Source organism: Macrobrachium nipponense, chromosome 12, assembly GCF_015104395.2.
Source record: "Macrobrachium nipponense isolate FS-2020 chromosome 12, ASM1510439v2, whole genome shotgun sequence".
In the NCBI taxonomy this organism is placed as follows: domain Eukaryota; kingdom Metazoa; phylum Arthropoda; class Malacostraca; order Decapoda; family Palaemonidae; genus Macrobrachium; species Macrobrachium nipponense.
Genome location: NC_087205.1, coordinates 101,589,029 through 101,612,577, shown reverse-complemented (window position 1 = coordinate 101,612,577; position 23,549 = coordinate 101,589,029). Strand labels below are relative to the sequence as shown.

General features: G+C 39.9%; 2 long non-coding RNA genes and 1 pseudogene across 2 annotated transcripts in view; 1 reads left to right on the top strand and 2 right to left on the bottom strand.

Annotated features, from left to right (window-relative positions):
- LOC135224714 (uncharacterized) overlaps nucleotides 1-1,845 on the top strand; it is a 214,541-nt gene extending 212,696 nt beyond the window's left edge. The window contains exon 4 of the long non-coding RNA XR_010316814.1: nucleotides 909-1,845. This is a non-coding gene — a long non-coding RNA (uncharacterized LOC135224714). The remainder of the gene's footprint in view (nucleotides 1-908) is intronic.
- Nucleotides 1,846-8,839: 6,994 nt separating this feature from the next.
- LOC135224894 (uncharacterized) lies at nucleotides 8,840-12,773 on the bottom strand (annotated as a pseudogene).
- A 70-nt stretch (nucleotides 12,774-12,843) lies between these two features.
- Nucleotides 12,844-16,929, bottom strand: LOC135224713 (uncharacterized). The gene is made up of 3 exons (XR_010316813.1): nucleotides 16,364-16,929; nucleotides 13,608-13,776; nucleotides 12,844-12,894 (listed from the first exon to the last, which is right to left on the bottom strand). It is a non-coding gene; the product is annotated as an uncharacterized LOC135224713 (long non-coding RNA).
- Between the last annotated feature and the right edge of the window lie 6,620 nt (nucleotides 16,930-23,549).

The window sequence follows — 23,549 nt, the reverse complement described above, 5'->3', positions numbered from 1 at the left end:
GAATCATACCTTTCCCATTTAAAGAATGGGAACTTAAAAGTCAGTAGGCAGTAGGCACTCTATACCTCTATACCCACCTCTTAAAGAGTAATGAAAGAACATTATCAAACCTAAGACTACCAACAGGTGCCTGGTTGTGTTGCTTTCCCTGCCTACCATTAGGATGGAGTGCAAAAAAGACACACTCAACATTCGATTAGTCTTCACCAACCTATGCCCAACATGTGCCCTTAGGCAACTCCAAACATTAAGTCCTAATATAGGTAGAATCCAGGAATCCAATCTTATTAATAAAAATCCCGAGAACCTGTGTACAGAACGCATGGTCAAACAGACAGATGGCAAGCTTACTTCTAGCTGGTTGCTGCTCAAGAGAGGAAGCAGATAGGTACCACTACCTAACAGAAAGGTCGGGGGAGATGCACGAAGCACTAGGTTACACTTGTTCTACAGGCAGTTCCCCAAGAACCGATGGTACCTTTACTAGGAATAGGTAATTAGACCTTACTTCAATCTCAAAGATTAAAACAGTGGCAGCTGTAGTCAAAGGGGGGTTGAAGTAAATACACAATGACAATTCATCTGACTCTTTGGTTAAGCTGATGGGTAATTACTATGGGAATGCAAATACATGACAAGATGTTCCCCTCTCTTTCCTAAGCATGTCTGGAAAAAATTTATCACAAAGGCCAAGGTGGAATTACTATATCTAAAGAACCTGGCATAATCTATAAGCATGTTAAGGCAACAATGGAAAGAAGACAGTTTCCCTTTCAGACAAGGAATCCTGCTACCTATGGAAAATCTGAGCTTTCACTTGCTGTATTCCCAGAATCCTTAGTGAGACACCATGGGAAAATGAGGTTTTTGGCAAAAATGGTCTATTATCTGAATCATTCTTTCCACAGGTAATGGGGAATAAGAATGAGCCTTCATACTCTGCCTTGACCTTCATGCTTTGCCTTCACCTCCTGAAGATTTAGGAAGATGACCCCTGAAGCAAGAGCGGAGGTGTGTGATTATGGAGTTCCAAAAAGAAAGTGGTTCCTCCACCTTCCAAAACTCCAAACTATAGTTTTCCTAGGGGTCAACAACCACTGTAGACCAATCCAAGATGGATTGTTTAAAATGCTGCTGGAGGAGAAAAGACAGGAAGCTATTGCAGGATAAGATTCCTCCTCAAAAGAAGGAAAGCACAAAGGTAGTTCAGCACCTAAAGAGGATAAGAAGTCCAATATCATCAACCCCATCCTTCAAGTGTGAAGGAACATGTCAAAAAGCAGCAAAATGGAAGGTAGAGAATTTGCGTCATCATTTCAGTCTGGTTCATTTAAATCCTTCTTCATTGATAATATGTTCTGTTAGTAAACAGCAAGAGAATTTTTTTAGCTTCAATGGCTACAGAAGCTTCAGTGGCCTTGATTGGGGAAGTTCTTGCGAGATCAATGTTAACATAAATCACAGATAAAGAACAATTATAAGGATATTACAATACTCAGATTCTGAGAATGTTGATTCAAGTAATGTCCACAGATTTTCTTATGAGATTTGTAGGTAAGTCATATGATAGGTTTGTTTAATTACTCTTCAATTTACCATAAAACTATAATTATCTGACCGTATTTTTGATGCTGTTCAAGAAAATAATTAGAATTCAGATATAACTGTTCCCAGTAGTTATCCATGGTCTTCTCCAGTTGTGCATGGCAGGAAACCACATGGGAACTGTAAACACTATAATCTATATGTAAAATGTATTTGTCATTGTATAATGTATCCTCACCTCCTATGTATATGTATATAACACTGTATATTGATAAGCAGCAATTGTATCCAATGCCTATTCGTATGCCACTTTCCCTCTCTGAGTTCGGTTGCTCACACACATTGTCTTGTTGCCTTGTAATGTTAACTAATAAAGAACTTTTATTTTAGATAAGATAAGGTATTACAGAGAGAAGTTACAAGAAGCAAGCAAAGATACAGGAGACTTACAGCAAACCTGAAGAAAACAGCTACCTGCCCCTCTCTCTCCACAACAGACTTTATTTGCTGGTATGTGCAGTGTAAGTGATTTCCTACCCAATCATTACAACTTGCATAATTCATTACTCCCATTCTGGAAACTACAGGACAGCCTCTCAGTTGACACTAAACTCGCTAAGTATGGAGCAAGGATTGTAGTTCCTGCTACCTTTCGCCGCTGGCAGCTGCACACTATCACAACACCATGACAGTCACAGAGAAACAGAAGCCACAAAGCGACAGGCACAATCAGACTGTTTACTGGCCAGGAATCTACTAACATTGCAAGTACTGTCTGAGCTTGCGAGCCTTGCCAGGTTTTACAACCAGCCTTCAGCAGGAAGCTCTTCAAAATGATGACCACCCTTGGAACTTTGAGTCTGTCAGCAGACTTTTCCAAAATTGCAGGGAAGTCATTCCTCATTGTGACTGACAGGCTTTCTGGCTGGCCTGTGGTTGCCCCATGTTACAGTGACACTACTGCCTATTCAACAATAAGGATCTGCAGATATTTCAGGGAGGTGTTTCCACTTCACCTCAGGTCCGATAGTGGACCTCAATTCACCAGCTGTGAATTCAGGGATTTCATGGAGTAATGGAGAGTACATCATCTCGTTACATCTCCACACTACTTGAGGCCGCTGTGAAGGCTGTAAAGCATCTTATCCTGAAGACAACGCCCTCTGGCAACATCAACTGTGAAGACTTGGGAGTGTTCTTTAACTCTAAGAAGCCACAGTCAAACTATACAGGCCGCTCCCCTGCACCAATCCTATATGGCCACCCACTTTGCTCCTATGTGCCTGCTCATCCTCAGTCATTCTCACAGGAATGGCTCAAGAAAGCTGAGGACTGCGATCACTGGGCTGCCGCAAGAGCTAAACTTGTACAGAGGTCGTATAATCAACATGCACATCCCTTACCCAGGCTAGAAGTTGGAGTCAGTCAGGATCTAGGATCTGACTCCTCAACATTTGTCATAAGCCATGACAGGTCAAGGGACCATGAAGTAAGTCTTACCAGCGGACGAGTATATACTGGAGGAACCGGTGGTTCCTATACCCAGTAGCAACCCATGGCGCTTCCATCCCTGTGGACCTTCATGACACAAAAGCGTCCTCCAACAGCCCTCCTATAGCCCCAAATAGATCTCCCAGGTTTTCTGAAGGAAGATCCCACTTGTGTGATCCAGGGACTATTGGCATCTATACCAGGTCACGGGGCATGTATTACCCAGAATGCCCTCAGCGTCCCGTGACCTACCAGTTACACTTCTAACCCAGTTTAGACTGCTAGAGGGGTGGTTCGAGGTGGACCTTTAACTGTTAAGACCTCAGGTTTGTTAGTTATGAAAAATACAAATTAGTTACAAATTTGTCATTTGTTCACATACAAAACAAACCTTCGGTCTTAACATTAGGATAGACTTACTTATTGGAGGGAGGTAAGTCTCTATAACTGACTGGGAGTTTGCCACCTATATCCATTTCCGAATGTTAGGAGTATTCCAAGAGAATGGACTATAAACCCTTGAACCAAAGATATAAGAGAATCTATTGGTTTCCCTCGCTGGGTGCTGGTACCATGCCATGGTTTATAAACTAGGAGAAAATAGAGGACCTTCCATTCTCATAAACCACTCTTGTCCCTTGTATCTGGATCTACCATCACCCCTCTCTTCCCTATTACTGAGAGGGGTGTGTTGCTACTGAAAAGTATACTATAGTACTCTAAAATAACTTTACAGTATGGCTGACCACCTCACCTGCATCTAGTCCGTTCCAGCTTATGATGGTACTCCTTTGTACTGCCCATAGGTAAAGAAGTAGAAAGAAAGTAGTAAAGAAAAAAGACCAGTCATCCCATTCATTCTACTTTCATACCTTCATCTTAGACTAGACAAACTGACCTGCCAGGGGAACAAAGAAGGAAAATGAGATGGCAATCCAAAACAGAGATAGGTGGAAAAGTTGCTAGTTGTAGGCAACAAACAGACAAAAGAAATAAGACAATTTTCCATGGGAAGCCTTGAGGAAACACATGGACATAAGTTAACCTACTGGGAGTTCTCTCTCTTCCCTTTTTTAACAAAATTTAGTATCTGGCACATGTGCAGATGTATTAACAGGCTACTTAAAAGGAATGGATTGGTAGTGAAAATTACAGCTATTGCATGATATTTAAGATCCTCCAAAGACTTAAGATAATGCTTTGGAAAACCCAGTGCGACTTCCAACCAGTATACTTCTTCAGATCATCAAAGTTCATATATTTGAAGAAATTTACAGAAGTTGTTATAGCCCGAATACCACGCGCTTTGGGAAAGGACCCTGGGCTGACTTTCTTGATAAAATACAAAAAAACTAATGCCCTTTTAGAGATATGGTCCACGACCGACCCACATGAAAAAGGGAAAAAGGGGAGGGGGGGCCTTCGGAAAAGGTAGATGTTCTAGATAAATAGTCCTTAGGAGTTTTTAACAGGACATAAAGAAGGATGTTGCGGAATCGGAACAACCTTCCATAGGGATCACCTTACCAAAGGGTTCTCATTCTTAGCCATAATATTTATTGGTGAAAGCAACACGTCACCGAGGGAAAGGAATTCCATAATGCCCTTGGCCACTAGATAAAGATTACATCTGCGAGTTCTGGTACTGAAGCCAGACTTAATAAAAAAACAGTGCCTTACGCAAAAGGGTTTGGGCAATCACATTTGAAGTTGTCTGTTTTAGAGTCTAACCTGAGAACATCGTTAAGAAAACCATGACACTGACGACGGCCTGTGAATAACGCCGAGGTGTGCACAAAGCCCTTGGTATTGAGGTGAAATAAGACTCAGATAGATTTACACCAAACCCGAGAAGAAAAATCTTTTTCAGAGCTGACTTAGTGGTTGTTTTTGTGGCAACTGCCAAGCCTTGTTCGAATGAAGTCCTGAAGAATGTTATAGCCACATTCATTGTCATTACTTTGACATTTGATTCCCTGAGAAATGTAGGCAATTGTTTAACTGCTGAACCATACTGGCGAAGTGTAGATTCTCTTTTGTCTGACTCCAAGAACAAAAAATGTTCTGTGGATCAATGTTCCCCTACCCTACCTACCTGCAAACTTCATGAAATCCATAAAGATAGGGTTTTTGTGAAGACCTGAGGAATCGAACACAGTCACCGTTTGAACTTGTTGCGACAGCCTCAAGTCCGGGAGAGGGTGAAGACGAAGACCTAGTTCCAGGAGAAGGGGAAACCAATTGTTCTTGGGCCAGTAAGGAGCTATGAGAGCCACCTGACCTTTGAAGGATTTCAACTTGTGCAGCACCTTCAGGAGAATGTTCACTGGAGGGAATAAATAAACATCCCTCCACTGGTTCCAACCTATACTCAGGGCGTCCGTAGCGTATGCTAGAGGGTCCATATTTGGGGCTACGTAACAAGGCAGCTTGTGGTTGCCCCTGTAGCAAAACATATCTACTTTCAGAACCCGGTACTCTCCTACAAACACTCTTGAAGGATTCCTGGTCCAGGGACCATTCTGACTCCAGGGGGAACTGACCGGGACAGTGCGTCTGCTACTACATTGTGGACTCCTGCCAGATGGGTAGCCGATAGATGCCAGGTGTTCTTGTCAGCTAGAGAAAAAGTTGCTATCACCACGTGGTTCACATGACTTGACTTTGAACCACCTCTGTTTTATACCGTGTATCACTACCGCACTGTCGAGAGCCAATCTGATATGAGTCTCCTCCGGAGGACGGAGCTTCATTAATGGTCAGAAACACTGCCATAGCTTCCAGGGACGTTGATGTGAAGCTTTTGGAACTGAGGTGACCAAGTTCCCTGAACCTTGTCGTGCTGTGAATAACCTCCCCAGCCTGACAGTGATGCGACTGTATGCACCAGTAGGGACGGGGGAGGGAACTGCAACTGTAACTCTTGGGCTGGCTAGGTTTTCGGCCATTGCCCCGTGGACGTAGACGTTCCTTGGGAATCAGAGGTACCCGGCCGAACTTGTCGCGACACTTGGCATTGACCTTTGAACGTCAAACTCGATTGATGTCCTTGAGCTTGGCTTTCAACAGAACGTCTGTGACTGAGGCAAATTGGAGTGAGCCTAGGATCGTCTCCTGAGTCCTTCTCGAAGCCTTTTTGCATTTTACGAATTGGCTTGTTACCTTGGCATCCCCTTCCCTGATGGAATGGAAAGATTGTGTGAATCCAAGCCCCAATGGATACCTAGCCACTGGAACTTGGATTCTGGGGCCAATCGGGGACTTGGTCCTGTTGATCTGAACCCATATATTCCAGGAAAGATATGACCTCGTCGTGGCTTTCATATACTTGCCGTTTGGCCATCTCCCAGATAGCCAGTCATTTAGGTACACCACCACCAATAAAACCTGAGACCTTAGCTCCTGCACCACTACCTCCGCCAGTTTCGTGAAAACCCTTGAGGCTATATTCAGCCCGAAGGGCATCACCTTGAGGGAATAGGCTTCTTTCCCTAGTTTGAAGCCCAGGAATGAATGGAAGTGCCGAGCTATCGGGACATGATAATAGGCGTCTGTAAGATCTATAGAGGTGGTGACGCCCTCATGGGGAAGTAAGGCCCGTACCTGAGAGATGGACAGCATTTAGAACTTGTCGCAAGGAATGTACAAGTTTAAACGGGACAAGTCTAAGATCACCCTTCTTTGGTCGGCGGTTCCTTTCTTTGGGACACTGAATAGACGACTCTGAAATTTCAAGTTCTTTGTCCCGGATGAGGATGCTCCCTTCTGGAGAAGATCCCTGGAGTAATCCATCACCCCTTGGGTTGGATGCTGATAGATGGATACTATGCTTTCCGCTCAGCTGCTGAACCCCCAACGATGTTAAAAGAGATACAGCCTGCCTCCTATTTGAGGAACTTCATTGAGATGATGAGGGTCGGGTTCCTTTCCTGACCATGCACCTCTAGCTCCGCCCTTGGGCTACCGGTTCCTCCACGCTGACGAAAGGGGCCTCTAGCCCTGCAACCCCTAGCAACCTTGGTAAAAGGTTGAAATACCGATTCTCATAGACCGGGTTAAAAGCAGGCGACAACCTGAATACAGTTGGGGAACCTGTTGGCTAGCGACGGTGAAAGGAAGACAAATTGATGCTGTTGCCGAGGCTGAGCCTTAGAAGATGAAGGTTGGGGAACTTGCTGAATTAGAACAGCTTGTAGCACAGGATGCTGTTGCGGAACTTGAAAGGTTGGTACCTTCTTTGACCCTTCCTAGCCCCTAAAAACTGGAGGAAGAAGACTCAAATTTCCTTTTGAAAGGAATGCCCCAACGCAATCTGATGCTTTGATTAAAACGTGATGCCTCGTTCTGAACCTCGTTTACTGCCGAAGCTGGGAAGAGATCTGCACCCCAGATTGAGGAAGCCAGAAGCTTGTTGGGTTCGTGCCTGATCGTAGCCTCGGATAGAACATGCTTCTGCCATTTCTCTAGTAACGCAAAAGCCGAACGAGTCAACATTGCATGCTTAAAAGTGAACTACTCGCAATGACCTTAAACAGCGGTTCATGAGCGTACTCCAGAGCCGCCTTCTCCGTCATCACTAGAGAGTTAAGAGACCTTGCAAGACGTGTCCTAGCATCAAATTCGGCTTGGATCAGTGCATCTGACAGAGGCTCTCACTAAACAAGTTGATTGCACAGTTTGGCTTAAGCTTGCCTACCGAGAATGTAGCTGGCAAACTTCCCACAAATTCTCCCTACCTGGGAGTAGCAATGATGTGGGATCTGTCTTGCTAAGCTGGGGCTCTTCCCGAGCCACTGCCTGAAGGGTAAGTCCTGCTACCTTTTATGTAAAAGGTAAGGAGTTCCCGTCATCAGACGTAAACATCGTGAAAGGGCTTTTAAATGCTGTTACCTTAGTATTTGAGCAGATCCACTTCTAGGCTCCATATCCATACTTGATGAGCCTGATTGCTAGAAAGGATAACAGTCCCCTTGGAGACCTTGTCCTCCCTAAACCAAGCTGCCTCCATAAGCCTAACATAACCTATAAATGGTGGCCATAACCTTTCGGGGAAGAACTCAAAATCCTCGAGTCTACGTGTACCACAACCTTCTGCAGTCCCACTCGAAATCGGTACAATTCAAGGATAAGCCGTAAAGACGACTTGCCGCCCGCCCCTACTTATAAGTGACGCCTAATAAAATCCTAAATAAAGGCAAAACGAAAGGCAAATTCACTCTAAATATTGAAAAAGGGCAGAACCAGTACTTAACTTGGGTGAAGAGGTAGATTGACGATCCGTAACCAAGAATAAAAATAAAAGAACAAATAGCTATATTCGAACGTACGAACACAATATGGCTATCGAAAAGTATGACGTCACAGACGCCTTCAACGGGGTAGCTAGGTGTGACCTATGGGTCGGCTCCCCGTATTTAAGGTCTTTTGATGAGGAAAAGGCTAATTGGAGGGGTTGCTGTGGTAGTGTTTAACACTCGCCCCAGTTTTATAACGACCCCTTTTATATAGGTGAGCGAGTCAGAAGCTTCTGACATGTCCAATTTAGCAGCTCTGGTATTATAGCAATATTTTACTAGAAATAGTGCTAAAGCAGACATATTTCACTGGGCGATACGGCTTCCTCGCCCAGAAATAGATTTTCCTAGGTCAAAATCTTTTTTATAAGGTTCCTATTTCCACACCATGAAAATAATTCTTGTAAAAAACTACTTTAGCTCTAAAAAAAAATTTCAACCATCTTTGGTATTTTCCAGAATCAAACTAAAATCTACAACCAAATAAAAATGGAAATCTGTATGAAGATTTAGACCTGAATAATTACCTTTTCTCCATCTCTGACTAGTTCTCTAATGCAATCTTGAACAATTTCATCGTATTTCCCAAGCCTCATAGGCCTCCCTCTTTGAGCAAATCCGATGGACAGGACTTCTTTCTTTCCCCGAACTCTCTTGATAAGATATTTGTCTCTCAAACCCCGAACAGTACTTTCAGGTATTTCGAATCCAAGTTTTTCTTTATAATATTGAACAGCTGCTAAATTTCCTTCCTCAGATGCATACTTTCCAATTTCAGCTCTAAGTTCTGGACTGTATACGCAGAATAATTTCCTGTTTGCTAACACCAATGCATCCTCTAGGTATCTTGGATCGATTCTTAGATCTCTTCTTCTTCTTCTTTGGTACTGGCGTTGGAGGTCAATAAAATCCTCATTATCCATAATAAGAATACTTTCTTGCTGATTAGAAGGTCCAGGCTGTTCACCTAAAGTACCTAGGCCAGACTGAGCGGCGGCAGCAGCATCGGCTGCCTGGATCATGCAAACTGTCATCACCCTGGCCTAGAGTGACTCCATTTGGTTGGTCATGAGCCTCCTCATAAGACTTAGAGGTTCATTGCTTAAATTAGCCTGAGCATGAGCTTGTTAAAGTAGTACCTTCAAAAACTTAGTGAGCCTGTTAGAGGTTGATGGAATGATGGTTGTGATTAACTGATGGTGTGATGGGGTGCTGGGCACCAGCTGTAACACTATGAGGTATTGCAGAAGTCTGAGTGATATGGGCTGACTTACAGTGGGCCCTACAACCATGATGTGTTAACTGAGGTATATAGTAGTGGGTGTCCCACTCATTGTTAGGGGTAGAGGGGAATGAGCCATACTAGTGGCAGCTACACTGGTATGGGTCATGGCTAGTGGTGCTATTTGCCCACCATGAGTTACTGTTCCTCCAGCACTTCCTCCCTGTGAGAATCCACTAACATAACCTTGGCTGGAAGCCTGTTTGGAGTTTGAGTAAAGCTCTGGGTTCATAATAACTGAAGATCCAGGCGGAGCACCTGCTTGCTGATAGGGTAAAGAGGTAGTCATGCTCTGATTAATCACACCACCCTACCCTGATGGAATGCCAAAGAATTATGGTTCATTGGAACAACAGTGTTAGCCTGAGGTCCAGGCGCCATGTTTAGGTGATAGGGATGCTGATAACAAAATTATAGCCGAGCTCACATTAACTGTGGCAGACACAGTAGGAGCATTTAATACTGACAGGGAAGGATGGATTACATCTATTGTATGTGCAGGTGCTGCTTGATGATCTGTTGTTAATACTGTACCACTATTTACAACTGGTCCATTTTCCCCAGCATTTCCTCCATTCATGTTACCACGCTCGACAAACTGCTTTTTGAATTTGCGCACTGTGGACTCCTTGACAGCAAACTGAAGTTTTTCAGAATAATGATGCATAGCAGCAGTAATGCCATACTGTGATGCATAACGACCAATCTCATCTTTCATTTGTAATGAAAATGACCTCTTTTGTCTTGCAGTTGTTGTACTTGGCCCATTCGCAACTCTTTTCCCATTAGTTCCACTTCTATATCCCCTACATTATTAATTTCTGGAAATGTTTTTAAGTAAATCTTTTTTAACTTGCGGATAAGTCCTTTCCTTACTTCGTGACCCAATTTCTCAGAAAAATGTCTTGCTGCTACATCAACTCCATACTGAAAAGCAAATTTTCCAATTTCTTCTTTTACATCTGGTGTATAACTTTGTATGTCTTAATAAAATTTCTAATGGTACTTTCACTAACAGAACCACCAAGTCTGTCAGACCAATAAGTCACTGCTTCATGGTTTCCATGTGCAAGAGCATACTGAGCAATCTCATCTCGTAACTCTGGTGTATATTTCACATATTTGCCTCTTTTACTCCTTTCTTCCTTTGTGGCACTAAGAAGAGCTTTGACTGCTACAACAGTGTTATGGGTCAACTGTTGTCGATTCTCATCATTTGGCACAATGTCCTTTTGCTGGTCTGACCAATCAGATGAAGCGAGTGTTAACAGTCGCTCTGGCCCTAGTAAAAAGTAAAAAGAAACTTTAAGTAAGTATATAAAAATATATCAAGAACACCATAGCATCCATAAAAATGTAAATTCAAAGCTCAACTTTAGTTATTCAAAATTTATATTCTTATCTGTTACTTTCCAGAAATGAAACAGTGAGACAAGATAAATTAATGGACTACAAAAAGTTCAGAGCAAATGACTGCTCTCATGAAGCTTTTAAATCAACATTATAATATAACAAAGAAAAGGGACCTGGTATCACCAAATGCTTGTAATTTAAAGCCTTAGGTGAGAAGCTTCCTTTATATCATTCACATAAATAATGAAAACATAGTACTAAAACAATTTAGTAACATTTAATATCTTAAAGGCATTATAATTACTCTATAACTCTAGAGTAAAATCCTTTACTGTTGTACCTCTTCCGAAAGGTCTTCGCTTTTTCCTTGGACGTAGTTTCCGAAGCTGTGGTTTTTTCTCCTGAAGTACTAATCTGAGCGGTTCTTCTCCTTCCATTGTACCTCTCTTTCTTGCTTCTTCTGTATGCTTCCGCTGATGAATACGGAAACTAATCTTACTTGTAAATGTTTCATGGCAGTGACGGCACTGGAAAAAAGAATATCTTGCAATGTAAAAATCTGCATAAATACTTGTGGAAAATAGTGAAGAGTGGCAATTTAAACCTTAGTAGTATTTCCATTTTTTTTTACCTTTATTATATTCAAATTTGTATCCCTACAAACCTCATACATGTTGAGATGCCAGAAAGGCACAGATTCCTTGCTTTACAATCTTTGACTATTTTAAAACCAGTTTCCAGCTGGCGCTAGAGGACTATCCTATCGTTAAGACTGAAGGTTTGTCTGCATATAAACAACAGTAAATTTTTTTATAATTGCATAAAACCATTAAAGACAGGCACTGACAAAAATGTAGACTTTGGAAGAGGTGTGATTATATAAAATGACAAGTTTTAAATCAACCTACATTTTTCACAAATAAAAAACCCTGGGTCTTAACATAAGGGGATTTTCTCAACAACCAAGTACAGAGGGAAGATCAAATCCAGAGCCTCGAGAATGAAGTGAGATCTCAAGACTGGGATTGTTTGGACATGTGAGAAGGGATGAAGCAGTTAGTCATAGAATAATAGTAGATAAGGAAGTAAAGAAAAAGACCAGTAGGAAAGTTCCTGAAATTAAGGAAATTTAAACAAAGTGCATCCAGCAAAGAGTGTGAAGACAAATCTTCAATAACACTGTAAAAGCAAGACCTGATGGAAAAATGTTATGAATGAAGATGATGATGTAAATGATTTGTTCTATAAAGCAAGAGAGTTATTTCTGAATTATGTCAATGAAATGACAAAAAGTAATCAAAATCACCTGCAATGTAGAACTCTGTAGTCGTCTCCTCTTAGCAGGAACTTCAAGAGCCTTCTCTTCTTCTAGGATATTTATCGTTTTCTTTTCTTCTTCACTGACATAACCTTTGTGATGGAAAAGAAAAATTTCTCAAACACACATCTAATATTTGTGTTGTTTTTAAACTTTTTTACTTTTCACTAATAAATCTGTGTAATGATACAACGAACTAGTAGTATGTATACAATGTAAATCACAAGAACTAGTACATATTTATGATCTAAAACTTCTTACTTTTGCAGGGCAGAGTTGTAAAGAAAAGTTTTGTATCATCTCAATCCATTAAATACTAATGTATCATTCAAAATTTGATTGAACTACAAATACCAAATATGCAAATTTTCTTAAACTTAGTAACTTATTGTCAAGCGTAATATACATAATAATGATGAATTTTCATTAAAAGAGGACAAAAGCCTCAACAACGACTAGAACTCTTACCTGTCGGGTTGCGAGCAAACATCATACTAAAAGGCGTCACACCACTTTGGGTTGAATGAGTGGGTGGAACTGGAAAAGGTAACGAATTCACCTCTTGGTCCCATGTGTTGGCATTTCGGTACATATTTGATCAAAAATATTCCCTTCCAAAGAAAAATCAGCTTATTACTAAATACAGAAATGAAATGTAGGACACATTAGTAATAAACTAATCTTAAACTTACATTCAACAATTATACTCCAAAAAATTACAAGCATATGTGAAAAGGAGAAAAAGCATATTCAAGTAAGTTCCCCAAGCAGAACTGACTGGCAAATTAATGAAAATAATACTTTGTCAAATTTGTTTAAGGAGGGTTTAAAAGAAAATCCTCCCACCAACACAAAATTCTTGTTCAACAACAGCATGTAATACTGAGTGATGAAGAGAAAGAATAACAAAGAAAGGAAAATTAAAGTCAAATATGTACAATGTGGCTTAGAAAATGTTGATTGATTTTTATAAAAATGTCAGTCGGAGAAGATACGTAACTAAATAAATATCTGCAAAGAAAGAAAATGGGTTGGGTAGTGACAGCTTACAAGAGATTAAACATTTCAACCAGATAATCAACTGTCCACCAAACCCAATGCTAAAGCCTCATTAAAAGAATGAGGTAATTAATTTTTATGAGTATTTTACCATTGAGAAAATAAATTATCGCCCACCCCCAAAAAAGAACAGAAGACCAAATCATCTTACGCTTTATTTCTGAAATCTGATCAACATAAAATGAAAGAAAGTATGATTAATCTTTTAACACCAAGATATACCATAGAAAAATTCTTAACATGTATAAAACTATAATGTTCTAACCTGCCCAGGCACATTCCCTAGATTCTTCTTGTAATGTAAACAGGAAGCTTTGTTGAGCATCTTCAGAATCAAATGGCACTAGAGATCGAAGAACATCCTGCGTCCCATCAAATCTCTCCTTGTAACAGGCTTGCATATGTTCAAAACTCTCGGAACTCATACCTATGACCTGCAACAGGATACATATAAATGCATACAACAAAACATGCTAGATAAAGGACCTACAAAATGCCAAAAATATTCTCCTTAAATAACAAGGAAAAAGGTAAATAATGCACAGTAGTATATATCATATAGTATGTAATTACTATTCAATAATCAATGGTACCCTTTGCAATGGATAGGTAAGTAGACATTTTTATCATTGTTAAATAACGCAACAAGAAAAGGAAAATACTGTATTAAATATTCAGTAAGAAAAACTAACACATTGGGTGAAATTAAGGTTGGGTGTGCCTTATATTGTCAGTCAATATCTTTATATCTCATTACCTCCATAATGAATATATACCGTATATACTCGCATATTATGCGACTTTTGAAACCTAATTTTAAAGGGGTCGCATCTTACACGAGGTATAATATTAGCGTGCCGTCTATGCTTTCCCAAATCGGCAGATTGCGATAGGTACTACCGGAGGAAAACAGTAGATCTTTTAAAAAGTTATGCTTTACTTTTACTTCACTGTATCCAATAATATTGTATGCATTCTCATATTACTATTGTATTTTAAAATACAATAGAGTGATCGTGCGCCATTTGCATTGTTTTGGTTTATACAACATGTTTAACTGTAGTAAAGGACGACTTCTAAATTACAAAACCAAAATGTTTTTTGGAGGAAATTCATTATTTTCAAAAATTAAACAGTACAACTACATTTATAATAATGATGACTTAAATAAAGAATGTTTTGCTTGTTGTATCCAAAACATTGTCATCTACATCATTTACATTAATTTTGATACTGTTTACATTCTCAAAATCTCGGCTGATTTGAGTATTATTGATATCTTCATTGCCATTATTTGTTAGAAGAGATATAATTCAGATACCTTTTACCGTAAATTAATGAGGTTTAGTTGAAAACGAGCACATATTACTTCATTGTACAAGCAATTTCTCCAGTTCCAAACATCACTTAACCTGGCCGTCATTCATTTTATTCAGCCTCGGCTATAACCTGAAGCTTTAATTTACTAGTATACTGTTTCTTGATATCTCTATTGCATGAGGGATGAACAAAAATGTATTTTATTTTCACTTATGGAAGCCACCATTAAAAATCGGTAGGGTTTACAACTTGACAATAAAACGGAACTCTTTAAAATGCTCAATAGTTATAGTAAATGACATTAGCAATCAGCTGTTTATCAATTCGGTTGTTTATGTCATACGTTTACAATAATCGCTTTATCCAGAATTCTAAAAACAGGATTTTTTTTACTGGAGGAGTATCATTAGTATTAAATCAATGAAATGGAGAGAGAGAGAGAGAGAGAGAGAGAGAGAGAGAGAGAGAGAGAGAGAGAGAGAGAGAGAGAGAGAGAGAGAGATTATCAAAGGTCGGTTTAACAAAGCAGATTCTATGTCATGTTTTATATACTGACATTGCCTAAAAGGGAAACCATTGTTTTGTTTTGTTGCCATTCTCAAACAAGCGCTAATAAAAATACAATAATGAACGATAATTATCGTAAACAATTATTGTTCATAATAGTGAATTATTCTAAACTATAAGTACAAAAAGCTTTGCGTGCTGCCTCACGTGATGTTCACTGCATTTTTGTTATAAAAGCATGGGGAATGTGAAAATTGAAAGTGTCATAAAATCATTTAAAAAATGCTATGGTTGTTACGAACATGATGTGTATGATATCGACAACGAAGCCAAAGCTGACTCGCCAGAACCAGACTGGAATCCCTATGATAGTGGCAAATGTGATCAATCTTATGATATGTATGAGAAATTTTTAATGAAAAAATTAATATTGTTATCGTAAATGTTGTTATTACCGTAATTACACTACCACTGAAGTTCCTAAAAGGTTACTGAAAGAGAAAGGTTGCTGTTAGAGCAACTGTAACTCGATGTTTACACTTTCTCAGCTGGGATCGCTTAGATAAAAGTTGTTTGTTTTACTGAATTAGAATTATTCCTCAAATAGGCTATTTGTTATGAAGATATGCCAATAATATATAAAGTAAAAACTATTTTATTACCTTTACTATCAGTTTATTTCATAATGTGAATCTTCAGGTTAAGCTATACCACGACACTGAGGCTAGCCTACCGTACACATCTTAGAATTCAAGGTTTGATTTTTAGAATTGTTGTAAAGTATGATGACACCCAAGTTTTAGGGATGAATTTTGGGATTTAAAGGTCGTCTTATATGCGGAAATATACGTTATATAGAAAACTGAATATTGTATAAGTGATCAATTGCACAATTGCACATTGTCAAGCAATGGTTGCCTAAGAGATTGGTTTCCACGAAAAAATTAACTCTGTTTTTATAAAAATTAGACATAGAATTGTAGATCGGATACTGTAACAAGCACAAAATCACAATATCAAATAACAAGCCAAAGACCTGTAACTGAAAAGATGAACAACAATGACATTTGAGACACCAGAGGGGTTTCACCCTATCTTTTGCCTACTGATGATTGAATTTTTTGGCAAACAGCACCACACAGGACACTTTATCGCAAATACGGCAAGAAGTTTATACTGGATACTTATACTTACATGACACTGAGCAAATCCAAATTGGCAAAATGTTTCAAAAATAAAATTGGCACATCGAACTTCCACTCCAGCTTCCGGACTTGGCTGAGCAACAATCCACTTTGAAAATGGATCCACAATTGTCATTAAAACTTCATTCCCATATATGGTTCTATTATATGGTCCATATAGCTTCACTTGTACCTGTTATAATTGCATCAAATTCTAGAATAATCATAAGATTAATAGTCAGACAAGGCAGGTAATCTAAGTTTTGTAAAGATTAATATTATTTTCTGTGGAAAGAGCTATGTGCTGTTTCTAACAATGTATATTCCACAGGTTCATGAAAATGGTCAACTCAAATATTTATCCCTATTTCCAACTAATCTCAATTCAAAATGACATACTACTTTGCTAATTCTAATTTTGAAAACCCTTTTTTCTGGGCTCAGCCGTGTCGCTCCCGTGAAATATGTCTGCTTTAGCACTATTTCTAGTAAAATATTGCTATAATACCAGAGAACTGCTAAATTGGACATGTCAGAAGCCTCTGACTCGCTCACCTATATAAAAGGTGTCGGTATAAAACTGGGGCCATGGACGGGGTCATATCTTTCCTGGAATATATAGGGTTCAAGATCAACAGGACCAAGTCCCGATTGGCCCCAGAATCCAAGTTTCCAGTGGCTAGGTATCCATTGGGGCTTGGATTCACACAACCTTTCCATTCCATCAGGGAAGGGGATGCCAAGGTAACAACCCAATTCTTAAAATGCAAAAAGGCTTCGAGAAGGAATCAGGAGACGATCCTAGGCTCACTCCAATTTGCGTCAGTCACAGACGTTCTGTTGAAAGCCAAGCTCAAGGACATCAATCGAGTTTGACGTTCAAGGCCAATGCCAAGTGTCGTGACAAGTTCGGCCGGGTACCTCTGATTCCCAAGGAACGTCTACGTCCATGGGCAATAGCCAAAGAGTTACAGTTGCAGTTCCCTCCCCCGTCCCTACTGATGCATACAGTCGCATCACTATCAGGTTGGGGAGGTTATTCACAGCACGACAAGGTTCAGGGAACTTGGTCACCTCAGTTCCAAAAGCTTCACATCAACATCCTGGAAGCTATGCAGTGTTTCTGACCTTAAAGAAGCTCCGTCCTCCGGAGGAGACTCATATCAGATTGGCTCTCTACAGTGCAGTAGTGATACATGGTATAAACAGAGGTGGTCCAAGTCAAGTCATGTGAACCACAGGGTGATAGCAATTTTTTTCTCTAACTGACAAGAACACCTGGCATCTATCGGCTACCCATCTGGCAGGAGTCCACAATGTAGTAGCAGGACGCATTGTCCCGGTCAGTCCCCCTGGAGCCAGAATGGTCACTGGACCAGGAACCCTTCGAGAGGGTTTGTAGGAGAGTACCGGGTCTGAAAGTAGATATGTTCGCTACAGGGGCAAACCACAAGCTGCCTTGTTACGTAGCCCAAAGTATGGACCCTCTAGCATACGCTACGGACGCCCTGAGTATAGATTGGAACCAGTGGAGGGAGGTTTATTTATTCCCTCCAGTGAACCTCTCCTGAAGGTGTTGCACAAGTTGAAATCCTTCAAAGGTCAGGTGGCTCTCATAGCTCCTTACTGGCCCAAGAAACAATTGGGTTTTTCTCCTTCCCCTAGAACTAGGTCTTCATCCTCACCCTCTCCCGGGCTTGAGGCTGACGCAACAAGTTCAAACGGTGACTGTGTTCGATTCCTCAGGTCTTCACAAAACCCTATCTTTATGGATTTCATGAAGTTTGCAGGTAGGAGGGTAGGGGACATTGATCCACAGAACATTCTGTCTGGAGTCAGACAAAAGAGAATCTACACTTCGCCAGTATGATTCAGCAGTTAAACAATTGCCTACATTTCTCAGGAAATCAATGTCAAGTAATGACAATGAACGTGGACTATAACATTCTTCAGGCCTTTATTCGAACAAGGCTGGCAGTTGCCACAATAAAACAACCACTAAGTCAGCTCCGAAAAAGATTTTCTTCTCGGGTTTGGTATAAATCTAACTAGTCTTATTTCACCTCAATCCCAAGGGCTTGTGCACGCCTGCGGCCCATTCAAAGGCCGTCGTCAGTGTCATGGTTTCTTAACGATGGTCTCAGGTTAGACCCTAAAACAGACAACTTCAAATGTGATTGCCAAACCCTTTTGCGTAAGGCACTGTTTTTATTAAGTCTGGCTTCAGGTGCCAGAACATCGGAGATGTCATCTTTATATGGCTGGCCAAGGGCATATAGAATTCCTTCCCTCGGGTTACGTGCTTGCTTTCACCAAATAATTATTATAAGGCAATGAGAACCCTTTGGTAAGGCGATCCCCTTGGAAGGTTGTTCGCTTCCGCAACATCCATCTTTATGTACTGTTAAAACCCCTAAGGGACTATTTATCTAGCACATCTACCTTTTCCGAGGCCCCCCCCATCCTTTTCATGTGGGGCGGTGGTGGTACCATATCCCTAAAGGGCATTACGCAGCAGTTTTTTGTATTTTACCAAGGAAGTCAGCCAGGGTCCTTTCCCAAAGCGCGTGCTATTCGGGCTATAACAACTTCTGTAAATTTCTTCAAATATATGAACTTTGATGATCTGAAGAAATATACTGGTCGGCAGTCGCACTGGGTTTTCCAAAGCTTTACCTTAAGTCCTTGGAGGATCTTAAATATCAGCAATAGCTGTAGGGAGGTCAGTGTCTCCTTGCAACATCAATATAGTACTGTCCTTGTGTCATATGAATCCATTTTCCATTATGCCGAGTTTTATTAACATCCTACCTATCGCAGCAAATCTCTTTGCTATTTCACTTGGTCTATTGTGTTAGTTTATACAATTTAATATTCTGTTTCATTTCAGAGTGATGTAGCTTGGTGTTTCTCTGGTACAATTTCACGGGAGCGACACGGCTGAGCCCAGAAAAGGGATTTTGACGTAGGAAAATCTATTTCTGGGCGAAGGAAGCCGTCGCCCAGTGAAATCCCCCCCTGGTTTTTTCCCCTCCCTTGCAGTGCACCAAGCTTCATTGCTATCGATAAAGTATGACGTCACAGCCGCCTTCAAACGGGGTAGCTAGGTGTGACCTATGGGTCGGCTCCCCGTATTAGGGTCTTTTGATGAGGAAAAGGCTAATTGGAGGGTTGCTGTGGTAGTGTTTAACACTCGCCCCAGTTTATACCGACACCTTTTATATAGGTGAGCGAGTCAGAGGCTTCTGACATGTCCAATTTAGCAGTTCTCTGGTATTATAGCAATATTTTACTAGAAATAGTGCTAAAGCAGACATATTTCACTGGGCGACACGGCTTCCTCGCCCAGAAATAGATTTTTCCTACGTCAAAATCCCTTAATTAAACCACACAGAAATGAATGAAACTGAAATAAACAGAATCTGAGAAATCCAAATTTCATAATCTGTTCTTAATTATTTTTTCACACTAACCCATTGAAATTAGCTAGACAATGACCTCTAAAATAAAGAAGGATGTGCATCTGACTACTACATAAATTTCACTTTTTTTTTTTATTAAACAGATGTTCTTTTCATAAAAAAACTTTCATACAATCCCATCACTTACAATTGGCCAACATTCATGGTCAACAAATTGTCTGGACATGACAAACTCTCTGAGAAAGACTTCATGCAAAGGGTTGTTACACAAAACCCTATTGATAATAATCACCCTCATTTCATGTAAAACAGACCCAGCAGTGATTTTTTATTGTGCTGCTGTCAATTTCCCAGAGGCTATTGACAAATTTAAACTCAGTGCAGATGAGAAACTGACAAACATTATCTGTGCACATCTGACAACTCTCCCCCTGGAGCCCATCACAGCACTCTTTTACATGTAAAAGCTCAAGAGATGTGGTAACACATCTAAAGCCTCTTCCATAAAGATCTTCCACTAGAGAAAAAAATACCTGTTCCATATACACAGTTGGAATTAGAATATATGGGTTCATTCTCATTTGAAGAATGCACATAAGAAACCAGTAAATGCCTCCATCATCTGTCGTTTAACAGGCTGTCTTTTGCACTTTCAGTCAAGCAGCTTGAAAACCTTTTCTAGAGAACTACATCCTCTAAGCCAGAGAGGAATATCAAATCACATACTTAAAAGTAAAAAAATGGTTTCTTGGAAGTAAAGGAGCTTGAATCTTTAACAAAGCAATTCAGGGACTTAGAATTAGAACAACTCAAGTCCTTGGTACTGAGCAGATTGAGTTCCAGAAACTGAAGCATGTTAGGTGATCAGCACTGGAGTGTGTCAGGTTTGTGTTACTGGAGCAGTACTAAAGAAATTTGAATTCTTAAAGTGGAGCATTAGGGGGCTTACAATGGCTTTTGTCTTCAAAGTACAGTGATTGAGGTCCTTAGCAATGGAGCAGTTTGGTCCCTTGATAGTGCAACTGCTTTGATCCTTAGACATGGAAGGGCTTGTATCCTTTGAAGTGGACTGGTTCCTGTTCTGGAAAAATAAGAGCAAACTCAGGTTCTTGAAAGTTAATTAGCTCTTGTTCTTGGGTGAGGAGAAGTTGGTTGTAGAGAGATTCTTGTTCATTACAGCTGAATTCTTTTGGGGACCTTGAGTGCTATAAGAAAGGTAGTTACTACTGGACCATATATGTATTGCCCTTTCTACATGTCTTTGAATGGCACCTGACATGGTGGTCTTCAGAGAGCAGCAGCTTAGGCCATTAGCATATCACTGTCTTTGTTCCTTAGAAATGAAGCAATTCTGGTCCTCAGACATGGAGGAACTCTTATCATTTACCATGGAATGGCTTTTGTCCAGGGAAGCAGAATCGTTCAGGTCCTTGGATGTTGACAGCTTGGGTCCTTAGCAAAAGAATGGCTTGAGTCTATTTTTTGTCTGAAGTTTTTTGATGGAGTTGGCTGCTACAAATAATTTTTTCAGTGTCTCCATTTGGAAAAGATGACTCTGGAGAGTGAATGCATTCTTTAAAGATGCCAAAAGGAAGCTCTGAGTGTCATACTTATTGTGGTTCACCAAGTATTTCCATATGAATGACCTTACTGACAAGTTCAGTGGGTGAAGCAAATTGCCTCCTAAGCTCTAATTAAGAAACACTGGGTAGAGCAGCTTGTGGTCTTGTCTTGGTTGGCCTGGAACCCTAAAAAGGTTTCTCAACAATTCGATTTTGCCGCTGGTACTGCATGAACACTTGCAAAGACAAGAAAAGGAAGAGCTGAATTGCTCTGCACTCGGTAAGGAATAAATTCATTTAGAAAGACCACAGGTAACAGAATGAGCGGGGTCTATAGCACCCTCAACTGGACTGGCAAGAGGAAGGAATTGTCTGAGGAAAGCACTTAAGTAGAAGTGGAGCAGCTGCATGATCTGTCACTGAGTAGTAGTTACTGAACCAAAAGATTCTTAGACCTAAGAAGAAATATCTGAAGTAGAAGTCTAATAAAAAGCTTCCTTATGTTGTACTTAAACCTATCCTTAGACATGGGAGGAAAGATTGAGCAAAAACATTTGTACTCTGCAAGTTAAACACAAACACCAGCCATGTAGGCATTTCACAGCTTGCCGGACACAACAGGACACCTACGCTGACATTTACTATAAAACATTTATCTGTAAGTGATAATGAAATTCATTAAGTAAGAAACAGTGAGATTAAGTTTGATCAAGTTAAAACATTTAAAATATATCCTCTCAAAAAACTACTTAAGGGATAAGTTCAACTTAACAGGATAAGAAATCCACAACAAAGATACAATAAATATTGTCCACATAGGTAACCATAAAGAATAAGAATGGGTAAGGGAAAAAAACAGCTAACTTATTGGCACCTAAACCTACATAATGTAGTTCTGGGGTCTTATAAACACAAACCTAAAATTAGAAAAAAAGACCAGCAATTATCAGTAAGATTATTATTATTAATAGGGCTTAGTTTTTCCAGACCTCTGAGTCTCAAGTAGACTCTTCTCGGGCTGGTTATCAGGGATTAATCCTAAAAAGAAGAAGAAAAAATAATTAAATAAAAAGACTTACACTTTATTTAAGAAACCTGTCTTATTTAAAAAAATTATGATGTTCTTCATTGAAAAATCTTTGCTTTCAGCAAAAATACTTTTCATTTTTGAATTCCGTAGATAAATTGATCTTTGTTGGGTCCAATTTGGGCACTCAATAAGTAAATGCTGCACTTTCATGGGTGTTTGACATCTATTACACTTTATTGGGTCAGCATGTGGTGTTAACATCAAGTGACCATGTGAGAATTTTGTGTGTCCTATACGGAGCCTTGTTAGGATCACCTCTTTTGATCTTTCTTTTTGTGAGGATGTCCTCCATGCATACACTTCAGTTTTTATGTTTTTAAGTTTATTTATGGTTGGTACTGAGGCCCATTCTCTTTTCCAATCCTGGTACTATATCAATGGTTTAACAGATGTTATCCAGTCTGACACTGGGGCATGTGTAATTGTTGGAGGGATAGTGCAGGCTAATTTGGCAGCTGAGTCTGTATTTTCATTTCCTTTTATTCCCACATGTGCTGGGATCCAACATATTTCTATTGATAATCCTGATTGGTGGAGTTGAATTTTTATTTGTATTTCCTGCACTACTTGGTTTACCGATTTATACGTACTGTCTTACAGCATCTATAGCGCTATGTGAGTCACTAAAAATAACATAGACACTTGCTTTTGCCTCAGATATCATATCAGAGCCATCTGTATGGCTGTGACTTCAGCAGTAAATATTGATGATATTAAAGGTAGGCTTCTTTTGATCAACATATTTTTCGAATATGCAGATGCTCCTACTCCAACATTATTTTTGAAGCCATCTGAATTTGTTTCCTTTTCTTCTAAGGTGCTCCAAAGCATGTTGGCGGTACATTTCTGTACTTGTCATTTGTTTTTTAAGCAGGTAAGACAGGGAGGTACATATCTTTATTTGTTTTAAAATCCACGGTGGTGGCAATTCCATTAGTGGGTGAAAAATTGGATCTATGTTATGCAAGTTCATTATGTATTTAGCTCTTTTTGGGAAAGAGCTAGTACTATTAACTTCTGTTGCTGGATTACAATTTTAAAAGCAGCCAGCTGCAGATGTTCCCGCTTGCAGTGAAAGACCTCTTCGTATTGTTATTAAATTATGGTGATGTTTCAAGGGCA